This window comes from Mercenaria mercenaria, chromosome 12 (genome assembly GCF_021730395.1).
Source record: "Mercenaria mercenaria strain notata chromosome 12, MADL_Memer_1, whole genome shotgun sequence".
Lineage (NCBI taxonomy): Eukaryota > Metazoa > Mollusca > Bivalvia > Venerida > Veneridae > Mercenaria > Mercenaria mercenaria.
Genome location: NC_069372.1, coordinates 70,266,344 through 70,275,908, shown reverse-complemented (window position 1 = coordinate 70,275,908; position 9,565 = coordinate 70,266,344). Strand labels below are relative to the sequence as shown.

General features: G+C 33.1%; 1 pseudogene; it reads left to right on the top strand.

Annotated features, from left to right (window-relative positions):
* Window positions 1-6,416: 6,416 nt before the first annotated feature.
* On the top strand, window positions 6,417-9,277 carry LOC128547444 (uncharacterized; annotated as a pseudogene).
* The last annotated feature ends 288 nt before the right edge of the window (window positions 9,278-9,565 follow it).

Below are 9,565 nucleotides of genomic sequence, written 5' to 3'. Positions count from 1 at the left end.
TTTATCGTAACCGGTGCACTTGTAAAAATCACTTTAGTTTGAAAAATCAGTATGCGAAGAGCTATGGTACGGTCTCTATATTTAGGGGGCGTGAAGTGTTTAGCATTCCATTACCTATTATGAACAGACTCCATTCAACCGAGTCTGCTATTATTTTGCTTGGGTGCATTCTTTGCTTCCAAAGGATATCCATATAGATTTTATGGTTTCAACTGTATGACACTGTGTATCGTTAAGGGGATATAACTATGTCACAGCACATGTAAGACAATAAAAAATATGTATAAGGTCGTTCTGCACGTTTGATGAACCGAAAGTAAAGGCGTAACGTCATTTACCCGGATAACGCAGAAATAAGCATGGATTAGACGTGTTAAAATGAAAATCATTCTATGAATTCATGACATCCCATGAGTAAATCACAGCCACGTTACCGTCTTTCTAAATTAAACATCCAATATGTCTAATAATTCCAAATAAAAGAAATAAAATCAGCTTGAAATGTGCGGATCACTTCAATATATCATGCGTACATATTTTAAAAGCAAGACCTATACATTTTATTTCATCATATTATAGGCCATATGTTTATTTACGACTGTTAGAAGTTTCATTAAAACCTACATTGAATAAAATTTTGTGTTCGCAAAAATGTTACGAAAACTGTGATTCTTCTATAGACTCCAATTACATGTTTGTAAAAATGTATGAGGTCCAAAAAATTCAAATCTATATAGCAAAAACAAAATCAAGCAAACAGCCCCCTATATTTATTTTCCGAATTTTGTGAATATATTCGGAAGTTTGAAAAATCAAGATTTAACGAAATCCTACATTGTAGAAAAAAACTTGGATCTGAGCATGCAGAACTACCTTTATCAAAAATCTGTATAAATCTATTTTATATAAATTTTGAAAAGCAGACATTTGGTTTTCGATATGATTAAATAAAAGAAAGGGTAAAGTGAAAACTATATTTGGTTTATAAATCGTGTTAATACGGTTGCTTCCTCCAAATTTACTCAAAAATAGTTACATATGCTATTTTCAACGAATGGAATTACGAAATGTTATCAGCCTTTATCAATAATGGCCATTTTAAAACTTCCACATAAAAAACTGCTGCTGAATTATTTCTGAAAGCATAAGTGTCTACAAGTCTTTTGAAATTCCGACCCTTCGAAAATAAATTTAGTACGCGCCAACAGCGATTAAGAAACCGTAAAAGGGACATTGAAATCAAGAGTAAAGCTTTCACCACAAACGCGGTTAATGTGTCTTCTAGTGTCTAGCCGTTCGTTACTTCTTGATGTTCTAACTTGTAATAAAATCGGAAAACACATTTTATTACTAGTATCTTGAAGTTGAAAACTAATCTGAAGCTGCAAAAGTGCAACCTGTACTAAAATCACAATTACTTATCTCCCAAAAGAATTATATTCTCATGTTGATACCTTTTATTGCTGGAATCCGGACATTAATACAATGTTTTACCGCTTTATGCTTTAACTCTGTTTATTGTCTGTTGCAACACTTTTTAGGAAATTAAAGTATTGATTGTTGGTGTCAGCATTTTCAGAAATATATTGAATGATTTTTGCAGTTGTAAAAGTATGAACATTACGTACACTTATTAAATACATGATGAACATTTTTTTTTGTCCTTAGACTGAGTAAACGACATGTATTAAAATGATGTCGCAAGTGTCGTTACAGACCAAATAAGGAATTTCATAATGAAACAGTGTTGCCGTTTAAATTGTATAACGTGTTATTTACAGATTCAGTTTATGTTGATGAAATATTTTTCTATGTCATTTACGATAGTACAGGACCTGACATGACCATTTCTGAAAGTTAAGATAAACGGTTATCTTGATAATGTTCGTTTAAAATTTCAAAAAAAAAGTTAAATGCGCCGCCCCTTGAGATTAGTCGTATTTTTGAAATGAGTTTTCTTCATCATTTGTTTAAGAAATAATAAATATGTGCCTATATTTTATCAGTTAATAAAATATGGGCAGGAGTTCGGATGCGTAATAATTAAATCACGAGTGCGTAGCACGAGTGATTTAATATTCGCATCCGAACGACTGCCCATATTTTATTAACTGATAAAATTATTGGAACATATTTATTATTTCGATTCTAACCACGCAAATTCTTCGCATTTTACAGCACTACATTTTAGCGCGATGTCATTCGGCTGGCCATATGCTATTATAAAAACCTCCCCACGAATGGAAAGCATTGCATCAAACTGAATTTTCCAATATTCAATAAATTTTAATTAAATTATTAAGTAGTTATTGCCGTGAAAATGTTATTTTTAATAACATCTAAGGTCGGATATAGAAAGCAGAGGTAAATACTTAATTCAGAGTTTATATATGCAGTTTCTAAAAATAGTACACGTCACCTACATGATGGCACTGAAACATACACGCTAGGACATTGCGGCGGCATATAAACACGTAAACACTTGAGTCCTGAAGATGAATTATGATTTATTTATTGTCAAAGTAGAACCTAGTTGACATTTGTGGTGCCAGCAACGCAGAAATTGTAAACTACACACACGACCAGACATAGATGCACTGGTGTTGAAGTTGAAACTTACCGGGCTGAAACATTTTCTTACGGTAAAAATATAAACAAATAAATTCATCAGTTAGAAATAGTTTGTTTCAGAAAATTTGATGTACTTTTTATTGCTACTAGCACTGAAAAAGTCGAATATTTAGTCGGTATTATACTGTATATAATGGAAGCAGAGTAGAATCTCACAGTCATGTTACAATCGTAGGGCGGAATGGAAGAGCTATATTTTATCGTAGATTCATGTATAGGCGATTTCGCTATATGTTTTTATAGCAGCTGCTGCGGATCGTGTTAGAATACTTTATATCGATATTTTTGATAGAATGTTAGACATGATTGTTTTAGTTATGCTATGGAAAAATACTTTCCTTTATCATTGAGTGTAATTTATTTTTATAATTAAAGTTGCGCTTAATACAATACATATTAGAAGAACCTCTGGAAGTATAGAATAAAACCTAACAAAATGATCAGACTCAGAGCAAAGTGGCTCGAGGTGTGGTGTACATTCCATAATATCTCTTGGACGGATTCAATCTAACCAAGTCTACTGATATTTATTTGGTTGAGTTTTATTCTTTAAAAATGATCTTTATACAGATTTTGTCATAATATGGGAATTCTGCATTTAACTGTACTATGATAATTACATTACAAATACATTTTCAGCTTTCACATCGGCTCGAAACAAACCAGAGTAATCAATGGATAACACAGATTAGGAACAGAATTTGAAAAAAACCCTATTATTTAGATTAATGCCTCATTTGATTGATTGGATATCTCAAAATTGTAATATAATGATATTTTGATGATCCTTTATTGCAATGAATTAGAAGATAAAAGCAAAGCTGTTTCTCTTATGTGTAATCCTTTGCATTGCTTTGTATGAAATTATTCAATGGTAATTATTTTTCCAGTATATAGAGCGTTCATACTTAAATTATAACTTCTCCACTATTTTAGTTTTGATAGGGATGGATCGAATTTCAGTCGATGCTGGGTGCAAATTGTTGCAGAATTATTGTGATTTTAAAGTAGTTCAATAATTGTCCGGAAGCATGTAGTAAGTCCAAATACATACTGACAATGGTAAGGGTAGATTTCCCAGAGTGAAAGAGCACGGAAAACACAACCTGAAGCATACACCTAAATGCAGAAACTGTAGTGGAAAGATATAGCAGACGGGCTGTTTCAAAAGTCCAATATGTATATCTATGATTATATGAAATGTATAAAACAAAGATTAGGAGAAAAGGGAGAAAGCAAGGACGAATACCGGTAGTTCCATGGCTCCGTCTTTTGCTTCATTATTCATGGGTAAACTTGAACGATCTTTTCTAAAGATGTGAGTTCAAAGATGGGAGTTGAAACCAGATGTGTGGTTTAGATTCTTGAATGATATTTTCATGCTCTGGTGTTATTCTTTAGATGAGCTAAAGAAATTTATTGAGTTGTTGAATACAGTTCATCTAATGATTAAGTTCACATATAACATATTGGAAGTTTCATTTGTAGATGTAGATATTGGTATAGATGATGAACATAACATCAGCACCAATGTACATGTCAAACCTACCAATATTCACCAGTATGTTGATAATAGTTCGTGTTATCCTAAAGCATGTAAGGATGGTATACTAGTACCTTACAGTCAAGCCAAACGGTGTCGCAGAATATGTTCCAATGAGAATCAATTTTTGCTAATATTGAACAGCTTCGGCGAAACTTCCTTGTTAGAAACTACCCAAAGTCTGTTATTAATACAGCATTTGAGAACGTTAAGCGTATGTCACAAAATGATGGATTTAAATCCTCTGTAAAACGTGATCAAAATGTTGTACTTTTGTAGTTGAGTACAACACATCTCTTCTTAATATTGGCAACATTATTAACAAATACTGGAATTTACTTCAGCTGTCAGATAATCCTGCTGTTAAAATGTTACATTCGTGTAAACCTACCATGGCTTTTAAACGTCCTAAGAATTTGAAGGACATTCTAGTAAAAACTAATTTTCAGATGTTGTCTGATGCTAATTTTACTTCGTCAAAATGTAATCGTTTAAGATGTTCGCATTGCTGTTATATTACTGAAAGCGATAGTTTTGATAGTTCTCAGTGTAAGAAAAGTTTCAAACTTTAGAGTAATGCAACTTGTAAAAGTTCAGATGTTATATATTTAATAACATGTGAGAAGTGTATTGTCCGTAAGTATTGACCTGGCACTCATTAACCTTCGCCAATATTTTCGGGCGTTTTCATTATTTTACGCGATAGTTGTGTCCTGAAAATATCTAGATTTATCAAAATAATCAACTTAGATAACCACCGGCACAATGGTGTAATGGTAAACTCTCCGACTTGGAAACACTTTACCATATGTTCGAATTATTTTCTAACCATTTTTTTTAAATACTATTCCTTGTGTTGGTATTTGTATCTATATTACATTATTTTATGGAACATTTCGTGTCATTAACAACAGTTCTTTGAATTGCCCGTTGAATGAATAAAAGCTTGTCCGGTCCTAAAGATTTTAAGAGCAGTTTTATGTACGTAGAAGAATGTGAATCGATAGTAGAGTATTTCGTTGATAATTCATGATAAGTGTGACAAGTTTTCCGTCTGTTAATTGTACAGATAAAATAAAATAAAAACAAAACAATTTGGTCAGACAGAGGACTCGAACACACAACCCTGAGATTAGTAGCAAAACGCATTGTCCGCACAGCTATATCTGCACATGATACATGATGGTATATAACTGGCTTTTCAATAGTTATATCGTTGTTTAGGTTCGGACACCGAAAATTAATTTACGGAAACATACGGAATATTCATGAGTGCCAGGTCAAAACTTACAGACAAAAGTATGCAATATGTAGGCCAAACAGGCCAGTACGTTTCGTGGCGTATGAAAAAACATCGTTTTGATATTTTTACAAGTTTTATGGATCCTGCTTTTTCTAGTCATGTAGCAACACATCTAAATTAAGATGGCTATAGCTTAAATTACTTTAGCATTATGCCTATTGATGTTATCTATGATGATATGAGGAGGCTTCTTAGAGAAACTTACTGGATTCATAAACTGGATACTATTTTTTCAAAAAGGAAGAATTGAAAAGTAATGTATAATTTTTCGTAATTCTGTTCATTTCACAGTGTAATTCTGTAGTGTAACACCTTACTGTGTTTTTAAAGTCATTTAGTAAAGTTATAACTGTTTTTTTTTTTGTCTGTAACACAATTTACCCAGTGATTTGGTATCTTTGTGGTCCTGTAATTATTATTATTAACATAATAATTATTTTAAATAATGGTTATAATCTTATTATGTATTAAGTAAAACCACTAGTAATTTTCGTCACAATATACCTCAGTATTTTAGATAAACTTATTATGTAGCCTACTGCACATTGTAATTTTCACGCCAAAATGTTTGTTACGTAACGTCATATATTCATGACTGTTTATTTCATATTTGTTGGCTTTCTGATGAAGACAAAATAAATTGTCGAAACGTCGAATACAAATGGTGTAAAGAAATTGATATAATTTCTTTTTGTTGAAAGAAAGCACACTCTCCTTATATCTTTTCATAAGTTAAGAAACACTTTTCTTACAAAAAGGCGAGACTAAACAGGTTAAGATCTAGGTTCATTAACAAGTGCGTCACTATAGAAAAACATGTTTTTCTCACGAAGTGCACATAAAATGCATCTAAAGTTATTAGTCAGGTCATATAAGTGTTATATTGCAGTAAAATGATGGACATTGGGTGTAACTTGAGTGACAATTTATCTTTATTATACCTCACTTTTGTATACAATGGTAAAATCCCATTACCCGAAAAAGAGATATTTTGACTATCAGAAACATTTTCAACCTTTTGACACGTGACCAAGCGAAAATTGACTGTCAGGTCATGTGACCGCAGTGATATTTTGAATGTCATATAAGGGCAAATAACTGCTTCAATATTTAAGCTAAATCATGACGTGATTGCCTCCCTTATACACATACAGCAGTGACGTCACTATTCAATGTGTACACAAAAAACATCAGACGACAGGAACTGTCAGCATGTAAACATGTCTCGATTTGCTAGTATTTCTGAAGATGATTTAGACACTCTTGATGGACAGAAAGACTCAAAAAACACAAAACGTGTAATAGAAAGAAGTGTGTCTCTGTTTCGTGAATTTCTCGGCGAAAACTGTGAATTTGAAGGATTTTCAAGCGAGGAATTAAACAAATCTCTTCGAGCATTCTTTGCAAGCATAAGAAAGACAGATGGGTCGGAACTAAAGAAATCATCACTGACATCAATTAAGTACGGAATTTGTAAATATCTGAAAGATGAGTGTAAAATTGATGTGTGCAATGATAATTCATTTTCGTCATGTCTTACCACATTTAAGAGCAAAGTGACAGATCTGAAAAAAAGGGTAAAGGATCTATTGAACACAAAGATGAAATTTCCTCTGAGGATCTTCAAAAACTTTTCAGTAGTGAAAATATAGCATTTGACATTGACACACCATGTGGGTTACAGAAAAAGGTCTGGTTTGAAATTATGTACTTTCTTTGCCGGAGAGGGCAGGAAAATCTGAGAGGAATGAAAAAAGACACCTTTGCCGTCGCTGTCAATGCTGCCGGTAGGAGATATGTCTATCAGATGGTGGATGAAGCTGATAAAAATCATGGGTAAGAAACAAATTTACAGAAATTTGCTAGATCTAAATCTGTTTAATCACACTGCAGTAATCTTTAAAATTCAGTTGACACATGCTGATGAAAAGCTAGTCCAGCTAATCTGACGCGCTCCTAGGAAATATTGAGATATTTTTTGCAAATGGCCAATATCCCCACTCAAAGACCAAGATAGTTTACTACAGTAGGGTGTAACGATATATTGCAATTCTCTGTATCCCGATACCTTAGTCTGCCGATACACATATTGTTGCATCTGTATCACGATATGTATTGTATCGTGAGACTAGCGTATCGTTACACCCCTTAAAATAGTTGAAGCAATTTCCAATGAAATTTTTATCGCTATTTGTATGCTATAGGTTAAAATGTTGATAATTTCACAAATTGGCCATGAATTCAAATAAATCTTACATGTATAGAAAGGTCGGATTCAATTTCCTCATTAATCTATGTAAAAATTATCAAATCTCCAAAATTACAAATTTTCTAGTGATTTAAACCTTTGTGTATGTTTACACGCCATATAAAACCAATAACTTTACATGACTGTGTACTGTGATTTATCTTCCATTATTTTGGTCCTTCAAAGTTTGACGTTAAGATTGCCAGTCACAAATATGAAACAATCTGAACGTCGAATTATTTTGACTAGTCAAAACCTACAGATATATCAACATTGCTTATGTTCATAATATTATACTATCTACCGACAATAAATGAATATTGACTTGACTTTATGCAAATTTTCAGGTAATTTAAAAATAAACTATTTCTCAAAACATTTCACTTTTTTTTCAGTGCCGAGTCGAGCTGTGATGAAACCATTGGCGAAGGGAAAATGTACGAGCTTCCTGGTGATGTCAATTGTCCGGTGGCTTCGTTTAAAAAGTATCTCAGCAAACTGAATCCAGGAATTGACTGCCTATGGCAGCGACCGCTTGATAGCTTCGAACTTGATGGACCAATTTGGTACTGTATGGCTCCCTTAGGAAAGGGAAAACTAGCTGGAATGATGGGCGATATTTCGAACTTGGCACATTTGTCTAAACGGTACACAAACCATTGTATTCGAGCCACATCAATATCCGAACTTGATAGAAATGGAATCGAGGCTCGACACCTGGTACGAGTGTCTGGACACAAATCTGAAATGTCTATTCGTAGCTACTCGAGACGTTTGTGTGACGAAAAACAGCAGCAAATTTCTGATACACTGGCTAAAGCCCTGCAGAAAAAGCCAAATGTGACAAATATAAATCAACAGGCTCCAATAAATCAACATGCCCCAAATGAAACAGCTACTTCTGGGGTTGACATTAGCGATCTTGACTTTCTTGAGGAGATTTTTCGTGATGATAATGTATTCATTGAATTAGATACCACTGGGAAGGAGAATAATCCCCCAAATATGCAGCCACATGTTAGTGACAAAACCCGTTGTCACACAGGCGAGTACAAACATTGCATTGCAACCAGTGATAACTACTCAGGCATCATCAGTCGCTAATAGTGTATTTCAGCAAGTCCATGATAATGTAGGAACTATGAACAATCACATGCCTGCCCCCCAAATTATAAACACCCAATTTGAACAAGCAAGACCACCTTTCATGTACAACATCAATCCAAATATAAGTAACTGTGGTCAAGTACATTTCCATTTTCATGGAAAATGAACAGTCAAGTACAGTAAAAAAACAGTTTTTGAAGGAATTTTAGCATAGTTAACAGTGGAATTTTGTTCTAAATATATGTGATATTTTGTTTACCTTGTTAAAATTTGTGGTTAAGTACATTTCCATTTTCATGGAAAATGAACAGTCAAGTACAATAAAAAACAGTTTTCCAAGGAATTTAATTAGCATTGTTAACAGTGGAATTTTGTTCTTCCTGATATATGTGATATTTTGTTTACCTTGTTAAACTTATTGAATTAAATGAATTAAAAACATTTTAAAACTTTTTATGTACTTAATTTTGTTCGGTATAATAAAATAAATATCATATGGCATCATATGCGGCTTACGCCTCGGGTGACATTCTGCTCTCGGGTTGACAATATCAATGTCACACATGCTGCCATATGATATTTATATAATATTTTACGAGAAATATTTTTATTGTTTATTACTTTCGGTTTGTACCAGAATTCATTAATTTTGCTTATGTAAATGATGTATTTGCCCAATCTGTATAAATATGGAGACAAAAATGTGTATTGTCGGACTAAGCTGTAAGGGGAC